The sequence below is a fragment of the Oryctolagus cuniculus genome, chromosome 3, assembly GCF_051225735.1.
Source record: "Oryctolagus cuniculus isolate XC-2025 breed Fujian yellow rabbit chromosome 3, ASM5122573v1, whole genome shotgun sequence".
Taxonomy (NCBI): Eukaryota; Metazoa; Chordata; class Mammalia; order Lagomorpha; family Leporidae; genus Oryctolagus; species Oryctolagus cuniculus.
In genome coordinates, this window is record NC_142869.1 from 86,705,984 (window position 1) to 86,716,774 (window position 10,791).

The following is a 10,791-nucleotide window of genomic DNA, read 5'->3' on the forward strand; positions in this document are numbered from 1 at the left end:
ATGGCCCAAGTCCTTGGGCCCCTGTACCCATGTGGGAGAACCAGAAGAAGCTCCTGGCTCCTGGCTTCGGATTGGCAAAGCTCCGGCCTTTGCGGCCAACTGGGGAGTGAACCAGCAGATGGAAGACCTCTCTCTCTCTTTCTGCCTCTCCTTTTCTCTCTGTGTAACTCTGACTTTCAAATAAATAAATCTTTAAAGTAAATAAATAAATCAAGAAAATGTACAGACATGAAAATGATTAGGTATACAACTGAAAACTTAAAACCCAAACCAAAGGAATCTCCCTTTTTCTAAGTCAAAAGCATATCATACACCATTATAAGTCATAAATATATTTAAGAAAGGCTGACATTTTCTTCTTAATTTTCAGTCTTACTGGTTAATAACAGACAAGTTTTTCTTTCTTAAGTGTTTGCTTAAGGCACAAATGCATATTCTTTTTACATTCTTACTGGAGCTACCAGGTTTAGCTTTACAGCTATGTCCTTTTTTTTTTTTTAAGATTTATTTATTTTATTTGTAAGGCAGAGTTGAGAGAGAGAGAGAGAGAGAGAGAGAGAGAGAGAGAGAATGAATCAATCTTCCATTTGCTAATTCATTCTTCAAATGACCAGAACTGCCAGGAGCTTCTTCCAGATCTCCCACATGGGTACATGGGCCCAAGTAGTTGGACCATCTTCCGCTGCTTTTGAAGGTGCAGCACCAGGCAACTGGATCAGAAGTGGAGAGCCAGAACTCCAACAAGCACCCACAAGTTGTAGCTTTTACCCACTATGTCACAGCATTGGCCCCTGTCCTGTTCTTTAAAGAATTTCTTGTTAAGTGACAGGTGAAATATTTTTCAGTACCTTGTAGTTCTAATTATTACACCCTCAACTAGTGTGACTAGCTGAGAGCCCTTTAACAGCGCTGTGCCTCACCAAGAGCTCTTCAACCAGCATGTTTTTAAAAGGCTCTCTACTTCAAATCGGAACCTTGTAACGCTGTCTCTGGAGATTTTCCCAGCATTCACTCTCTTCAGAATTTATTTCTAGTTGTCACTTGCTGAATTTACTTCTGCTCCTTGATTTATATTTTATGCCCCTTTATTTTGTAGACAGCCTTCTACACAGCATGCGGACTAGGTGCTGGTGGTCCAGGATCCTGACCCCCTGACTCATCCACATTCAGAAGAAGGGACCAGATTTATTACATACATAGTAGAAAAAAAAAACCTCATAGTGTTGGTTCAGATAATTATCTAAAACTACAGAGGCACAAATATTTCTAGGCAGAGAGGTGTCTTTGAATGTAAATAGTTTCCGGGGGTAGAGTGGATGACAAATTAGTCTTTGATGTTTAATCACTTCCTCAGTGAATTCTAGTTGTACATCCAGCTTATCATTTTTTTACCATAAACACAAGAATGAATCATTGGTAAACATCTGCATTACAGTAATACCCTAGAAGGTTAAAGTACATTTTGTATGTATGGTTAAATAATGCCATCGGGAGAAGGATAGCATCAGGTCTGAGACCTTGTCTGGGATGCCGGCATCTCATATCAGAGAGGCTGGGTTTGACTTCTCACTCTTCTTCCAATCCAGTTTCCTGCTAATGCACACCCTGGGAGGCAGCAGAGGACTTCGTCCTTGTCACTCACATAGGAGACCTGGATGTGGTTATGGGTTTCTGGCTTTGGCCTGGCACAGCCTGACTGTGCGGTATTTGAGGAGTAAACCAGCAGATGAACAACTTCCCTCTCCTGTCATTCCACATCTCCTTCTCCCTCACATCTCCTTCTCCCTTGTTTTTAAACTAATAAAACTTATACAAATGGCTGCATTGTGGCATAGTAGGTTAAGCTGCCACCTACAATGCCAAAATCCCATATGGGCACCGGTTTGAGTCTTGGCTGCTCCATTTTCAATCCAGCTCCTTGCTCATGCACCTGGGAAAGCAGTAGAGGGTGGCCCAACCCCATACTCCTGTAGGAGACGTGGATGAAGCTCCAGACTCTTGGCTTCTGACTGGCTAAGTCCCGGTAGTTGGAGTCATCTGCAGAATGAACCAGCCAATGGAAGATCGCTCTGACTCACTCTCTGTAATCCTGCCTTTCAAATGAATAAGATAAATCTTTTTAAAAAAACAAATAGCATCAAAACTCCACCTTAATGATAAATAAATGTTGATTTTTACTATCAAATGTCAAATATGTTCAGTTTTAGCCACCAACTTAGAAAGAATACACTCATATCCTGATACTCGTATTACATATAATTACAGATTTTGCCACCTTTCCCAGATGTTTTATTTACATTCATTAAGAGGCATCATGAGATAAAGAGTTTAAAGGTTGCTCTTTATAACTCAAATCAAGTCATAAAATTTTCAAACTGTTTGTTGTATATACTTGCTTAATACAAAGCTTTAAATATGAGAAGTGAAGAAAGGCTTAAGAACAGGGACCCATGTCTCCTTTTCAAGAAGTTTGAAAAGAAATAGTAAAGTAAACCTATAAGTACAGTAAGTAAAAGGATATAAATACTAAAAATTACAGTAGACATAAATTAATTAGAATAAAAACTTACACAATAAATTATCAATGCTGTAAGTTCAGTGTTTGAAATTATCAGTAATATTGATAACTCTTAAAATAATAACCAAGAGGTAGGAAGAAACACAGTACCAATATGAGGAATAAAAGAGGTTTGTTATTATACATTGTACATTTATGGTAACAAGGTTGACAACTTAAATAAAAAATTCCTTGGAAAACAATTTATCAAGACTAATTCAGGGGAGAACTACGAAGACTGAATAGTGAGGTCCCATGCTCACCTTTGCCACAGAGAAGAACCACGATACTACAGAAAGGACTGTGTTTTCAGGAAATTGAGGGAAAATCTCCATTAAAAAAAGTAGCAGGCCCCTAAAATTAGACTCACTAAAGCCATCTCAAAGACAGAAACAAAGCCTACCGTGACTCCTACCTTGGCTCTTTAGTGGGGGCTACACGTTGCCAAAAAACAGGAAGGGAAAGCTCAGTGTCCAATCATTGCTGGCTGCAAACATGCAGTCCAAACTGCAGGGAAACTCAACAACCCTCAATAACTTCAAATCCAGTCTAGAAAGCTGATTGGGGTCCAAGTGATTGCTTTGTGCCAGAAAAACAACCCATAGTCCTCCTTCTTACTCCCAAGTCGCAGATCTGAGCTACCACAGCACAGTCACTGCTAGACTCCCTTCTGTCTTAGGGAACAAGCAGGCAGTCCCTGCCAGTTTCCAAAGCTCCTTGAACCAGTGTACTTCACACAGCAGGGAGCAGGCTGCTCTATATCCTTCATATCCAGCTGCAGGATTACAGGGGACAAGATCCAGAGCCATGCTTCCTCACCCTGCATGATCTAGGAAAACGTCCTCTCTGTTTGTGGGCTTAGCAGCAGCAGCAGCCAATACACAAGCCCAGAAGACAAAACCAAATAAGTTCTTTTCTGCATCTTTCAGCTTAGGGTGCTGGGTGACCAGAACACAAGACCCAGTGTCACCCTTGCATGCACTGTGGGAACTAGAGGTGGTCCTTTCTGTTTCCTGCTGTTCAGGGACTGTGACTGTTAGTGCTACAATCTCCAAATGACTTGCACATTAAGGGTCTTATTTTAATTACTCTGCTTCAGGATGGTGGGTACCAGTTCACAATCCCCACCACAACCTTCACTCACATCTTGAAACCTGGGTGAGGACCCTACCACACCCTCTAGCTCTGAAACTGTGACTCTTGGTTCTACAAACTTCACAGACTCCTATGCTCACTCAGAAGGAAGACCTTTTCTGCATTCCACTACTCCAGGACTGCATCTCCTGGTGCAAAACCCCAGAATAACCTAGAATCTGCCTGTGAGACATGGATATGTTACCCTCTTATTACTGAAGTTCTGTGATTACAATTTTTTTAAAGAATTATTTTATTTATTTGAAAGAATTACAGAGAAAGGTAGAGCCAGAGAGAGGTATTCCATTCTGCTGGTTCACTCCCCAAATGACCACAACAGCCAGAGCTGAGCTGATCTGAAGCCAGGAGCCAAGAGTCTCTTCCAAGTCTGCCACGTGGGTGCAGGGGCCCATGGAATTGGGCCATCTTCTACTGCTTTCCCAGGCCATAGCAGAGAGCTGGATTGGAAAAGGAGCTGCTGGGACTCGAACAGATGCCCATAAGGGATGCCAGCACTGCAGGCTGTGGTTTTAACCCACTGCGCCACTATGCCAGCCCTTCTGTGATTATGATTGTTGAAGCTATAACCCAGAGTCACCTGAGTTCACCTGATGGAAACTGAGGAATGCATTGTCTGTATTTCACTGCTCCAGACATTGTCCTGCCATTTTACAAATCCCAGAAAAACTTTGCTCAATCTATGGAAGCTAAGGAAGGTCTTCACTGTATCCTGCAGCTGTGGGACCATGACCATTGGTTTTTTAAGTGCCAGAAACATCTGGACTTACCCTGAAAAATCTGGAGAAGGTCCTTCCTGTCTCCATTCTACTGTTCTACGCCCACACCTGCCAGTGTACACTTCTCCACATAGCCTATATTTACCCAATGTGACCTGGATAAAATATTCATCATACCCCCTCAATGCTAGGATGCGGCATTTAGTGTTATAAGCCCCAGCAGGACCCTGTGAAGATCTTATTGGTGCCACCACAAGGTGTAAAATCATGCAGACTTAGCTGGTGGGATGAGAGGATAGGCTCTCTGTGACCCAAATCTACTAGGAATGTGGCTACTGACATCATATCCCCAGTGTGATAGACACACAACTATGGATGAAGACATACACCATGCCCATGTCACCTCTCCCTCAGCTCCAAAGAGCTGTGAGGGAGATAGTGAACTGTACCCAAGCCCATGTTCACTTCAAAGTCACACCACTACCTCTGTGACCTTCCACAGACTAGATAACTGTGGCACTCAAAAGAAATGCTAACATTGATTAAAGCTGAACAAAGCACTGAGGTTACACTTCTAGGCTCACCTAGAACCAAAGCTAAAGCAATTACTCTAACACTGTGCATTCGATCTAAAAGTGAAATAAGCCTTTCCAAAAAGGAAAAGCAGCTGTTGTATCAGATGTGAAGACATCAGTGTAGGGACACTGGAAACATGAAGAAGCAAGGAAGCAAGCATGGTGTCTCCAAAAGAATGCAACATTTCCCCCCCCTTTTTTTTTTGGACAGGCAGAGTTAGACAGTAAGAGAGAGAGAGAAAGGTCTTTCTTCCGTTGGTTCATCCCCGAAATGGCCGCTACGACTGGTGCGCTGCACCGATCTGAAGCCAGGAGCCAGGTGCTTCCTCCTGGTCTCCCATGCTGGTGCAGGGCTCAAGCACTGGGCCATCCTGCACTGCCTTCCCGGGCCACAGCAGAGAGCTGGATTGGAAGAGGAGCAACCGGGACTAGAACCCGGGGTGCCGGTGCTACAGGCAGAGGATTAGCCAAGTGAGCCGCAGCGCCAGCCAACATTTCCCAATTTTAAGAAAATCTGTGAGATGTCTGAAAAGGAATGAAAAATAATGATTCTAAAGAAACTCAGTGAGACATAGGAGAACGCAGATAGATAACTCAGAAAAATGAAGAAATAATTCATATGAATTAGAAATTCAATGAAGAGATAGAAATTATTGAGAGAAATCAATACAGAATTTGGAGCTGAAAACTTTAGTCAATAAAATAAAAAAAATAGGATTGAGAAGTCCAACAACAGAATAGACTGAGCGTAAGATAGAATTTCTGATCTGAGGACAATCCTCTTGAATGACATAGTCAGAGTAAAAGGCAAATAAAGAAAAACAAGCTAAAAAGAATAATGTGGTGTCATTAATCAAACTAATATCCATATTATTAAGAAACCTGAAGGAAAATGGAATTCAGAAAGTACTTAGTAAAAATATAGCTTTCATGGACACAGGATAAGGAGTCAGCCTAACACTGGCAAGAAAGAGATTTGTAGGGGTAGATTACTCCCTTTTTAAACATTTCCTCAGATTCGTACTGAACAGTACATCAATTGCACATTTAAGACAAGTTTGTGTTTTGGGAGTATTGTAGGACTGGGTCAGTAAAATCTATCAACAGCAGACCTGGGGCAAACCACAACTCAGAGTGCTGTCTAGTGCTGAAACAGCTAATAAATACACTGCTTACAATTTCCAGAGAGCAGCAAATAAAGCCAGGTTACTAAAACTGATCTGTCAATGCTTAGATGAAGCTGCACAACAACAAATATCAAGAACTTCCAGGGAATCACAACTTCATCTAAAGACTAAAATAAAATGCCATAACCAATGTCTTACAGTTTTAAATTTAAAAGAAATTGTTTTGAGGAAACTCAACAATATTCAAGAGAACACAGAGAAGTGATTCAATAGTAGAACAGAGATTAGCTAGAGAAATGGAAGGAACTGAACACAATTAAGCAGCAATCTTTCATCTGAAAACTATAGTTTCTCAATATTGTTAAAATGTGGATACTGCTATTAGAATCCCAATGACGTTTTTCACAGAACTTGAAAACCACTGTAAAAATTTTTGTGCAACCACAAAAGATCGTGACTAGCCAAACTGATCTTGATAAAAAGCATGAAACAGGGAGCATTGTATTATACTACCTGACTTCAAAACATGTTATCAAGCTACATTAATTAAAACAGCCTAGTATTGGCATAACAACAGATCTATAGAACAGTGGAACAGAACAGGAACAATATCACACATTTATAACCAACTGATCTTTGACAAAGGTGATAACAACACACACTGGAACAAGGATAGACTTTTTAATAAATGGTGCTGGAAAAATTGGCTGTCCACATGCAGTAGCATGACCCTTACCTCTCACCATGTACAACAAGCAACTCAAGATGGATTAAAGACCTCAATCTGAGACCTGCAACTGAAAATTTTAGAAGAAAACACAGGTAATAAACTTCAGGACACTGGAATGATCAAGGAATTTTTAGTTCAGACCCCAAAAGCAAAAATTGGTAAAATGGTAAGCGACAAGCTGGACAATGTTACCAAGAGAATGGGAGAATATATTTGAAAGCTATATATCTGATAGCACATTAATGTCCATTATACATAAAGAACTCAAACAACTAAAAAACAGTAAAACACATATTCCAACTGAAAAATGGGCTGTATATGTAAACAAACATTTCTTTAAAGAAGATACAAAAATGGCCAAAAGGTCCATAAAAAAATACTCCATATCACTAATGCTCAAAGAAATGCAAATTAAAACCACAATTTGATATTACCTCATGCCAGTAGGATTAGCTATTACCAAAGAGACTAAATATAGCAAGGACTGGTGAGGAAGTAGAGAAAAAAGAACTCTTACCAAGTATTGGTGGTTAGTGTAGTTTCTATGGAAAACAGTATGGAGATTTCTTTAAAAGTCTACAAGCAAAATTGCCATAAGATCCAGAAATCTACTGCTTGTATATACACAAAAGGCAAGAAATCACATCAAAGAGATACCTGCTGTACCAATGTTCATTGCAACACTATTCACAATAGCTAAGATATAGAATAAAACCAGATGTCCAACATCATATTTTGTCGTGGTCTGCTGATTTCCTGTTTCACTGAGAGCAACACTTACCTCAATAGTTAGTTCAATATTGTGTGTTGGATAATTTTTTAAGAGAACTTTTTAAAAAGCTTTTTGATAGTTGGAGGTCTGTAGATTTATTTCCATATGAACTGGTTATTTTGTATAAAGTACATTCTTAAAATAGCAAAAAAAAAAAAAAAAGATGTCCAACATCAGAAAAATGGATGTGGTGTGTATATACACAATGGAATATTATTTACCCATAAAAAGAATGCAATCCAGTATTTGCAACAAAATGAATGGAATTGGAGTACATCAGCTTAAATGAAAGCCAGATACAAAAAGACAAATACTGTATTCAACTGAACACAGAACAGTGACTGCAATAGACTGAGTGAGGAAGGGTAGGGGTGTAGATAGAAAGAGTTTAGATAATTGATAGCAAATCAGACATAAATCAAAGAGTAAATTTATGGAGTTGCATGGCATAGTGGGATGAATCTAACTTACATTACCCTATTACATATTTTATGAGCAAGTGGAAGAGGACAGCTACAGGGACCCAGTCAGAAAGTAATGATAACCCTGATTTGATCAGTACACAATATATACATGTGTTAGAATATCATGCCGTGGCCCTTAAATATGTACAGTTATAGTTAATAAGATTTTGTACAAATATATAAAATATATAATTATATATAATATAATGCATATTTTAATATGTATCTAAATTCATATTCTATATATAACAGATAAAATTCACATATATAAAAATTTTAATCAAACATTAAAAGATAAGAAGAAATAAAAAACATTTCTTATTAAATCAATTCTTATAATAAAAAGCAAAGTTATAGTCTGGGTCAAATGCTTTCTTGGATAATTTCTATCAATTATTTAAAGAAACCTAATCAATCTTATAGAAATAAAGGAGGAATCCCTTAGCAGTTTGTTATTTTTAAATCAGCAAAGAAATTACTAGAAAAACAAGAAAACATCCTTTGAACATATAAATAAAAAACCTCAACAAATTGGTAACAATTAAGTCCAGCACAATATAAATGGATAATGCATCCTATACTTTTACTGTATTTCAAGAATACAAAGTTGTTTCAATATTTGAAGATGAAGCAGTGTACTTTTTAATCACACTAACATAATCAAAAAGAAAAATTTATATAATCACCTCAATAGCTGTATATTTTAATTATTTATTGCTACATTACAAGTGATGTGGTTTTTAGTTGGTAAAGTGGTAACTTTATTTTTTTCCCTCTTCTGTGGGTCAGAAACTCTGGAAGGGCTTATTCAGGTGGCTGTCTATTTCATTTGAATTCAGTTGGGGTGGCTAAGCCTGGAATATCCACTACCTTGATGGCATCATCACTTGCATATTTAGTGCCTGATGGTCCTTGGCCTATCCTTCTTTTCTGCTTACATCATTTTCCAGTATCACTCCAGGGGACTTGGCTTCTCAGAACAGCATGGCAGTTTCAGGGTTGCTGCATTTGTTATATGGTGGCTATCTTCCAACTGTCAGATAGCAGAAAGTACATATGCAGTAAAATGCCACACCCAGAATTAGCCAACCTAGCATCCCTGTCAAAGAACGTAATCCCAACGTCTGCTCAAATTCAAGGGAATGGGGAAATAAACTTCAGTTGGCAAGGTCAGACTGTAGAAAACATGTTGAATGGGAAATATTTTTGCAACCACTTTTGGAAAACACAGTCTAGTACACTTCATACAAAACATCTGTCAAAAATGAATGTCCATTAGTGGTAAACATTCTCAGCTAAATGAGAATAGAACAGACCTATGTAGATAATGTATGTTTATGTGATCATTGTACAAGAAAGGAAGAGCTCTTAGAATCTGTGAGCTGTGTCAATACATTATAGTTACTAGCAATGATATACAAAGATCATTAAATATTTTTTATGATTATTCATTTAGAAAACCAGTAAAGATATCTGTAATTCCTCAGCTGTCATTATCTGAAGGCTGCTCAAATGACATGAACATAAAATGTTTCATCAGGCAAAATCTTACTTGGTAAATCACAAAAATCTATTTAAAATTATATTATAGTGTCTTCTACAAACAAATCTATAAGCTACATTAGCATATTTTGTTTGTCAAGGTTACAAACCTAATTGTATTATTTATCTTAATTGGACTTATGAGTACTTCCATTGCTAATTAAAATCTGTTCATTTATGTGACATGTTTCTGTGTTACACTACTGCACATCCAAGTTAAATCAGATTTTTATAGAATGAATACTTTTTATGATTTGTTTACTTTGTTCTAGCCTTAGGGATACAACTGTTATCAATATTTAAACTCATGACCTTAATTAGTAGCCAAATCTAATATTCCCATTAGACAAGATACTAATAACTAAATGTATCAATTATAATTATTGTTATATCTTAATTTTTGTTGGGTTTAGTTAGTTTTTTTTTTATGGTGAAAAAACATATATTTAGAATTAGCCAGCTGGACTCCATTCAGACGATCCCAATTTTGTTGGCAACGTCCAGAGCATCATAGTCAGGGGCCAGCCGCACATACGCCTTCTTCTCTCCATCAGGTCTGATCAGGGTGTTGACTTTGGCCCCATCAATGTCATAGAGTTTCTTCACAGCTTGTTTGATCTGGTGCTTGTTGGCCTTGACATCCACAATGAACACCAGTGTGGTGTTGTCTTCTATCTTCTTCATGGCCGACTCCGTGGTCAGGGGGAACTTGATGATGGCATAGTGGTCAAGCTTGTTTCTCCTGGGGGCGCTCTTCCGAGGGTATTTGGGCTGCCGTCGGAGGCGTAGTGTCTTGGGCCGCCGGAAGGTGGGGGACGTGCGGATCTTCTTCTTGTGGCTGTGGACGTCTTTCAGCACTGCCTTCTTGGCCTTCAAGGCCTTCGCTTTGGCTTCGACTTTAGGAGGGGCAGGAGCTTCCTTCTTTGCCTTCGGCGCCATCTTGGAGGGTTTAGTTAGGTTTTAAGGAGGGAATTCTTACCATATGTCTCTGTAGTACTAGTACCAACATTTTAATTATTCATAGTTTTGAGACGGAAATCCTTTGGTCCATGGTTAATTCAAAAGTCTTATTTTAATCTATTTCATACTCATGTTATTAAAAGGAGCAAATAGTAGCAGTATTTGCTGTTTTTAATATCCCACATGATCTATT

At 38.6% G+C, this 10,791-nt stretch overlaps 1 pseudogene; it reads right to left on the minus strand.

Annotated features, from left to right (window-relative positions):
• Positions 1–10,088: 10,088 nt before the first annotated feature.
• On the minus strand, positions 10,089–10,577 carry LOC100352072 (large ribosomal subunit protein uL23 pseudogene; annotated as a pseudogene).
• Positions 10,578–10,791: the final 214 nt, after the last annotated feature.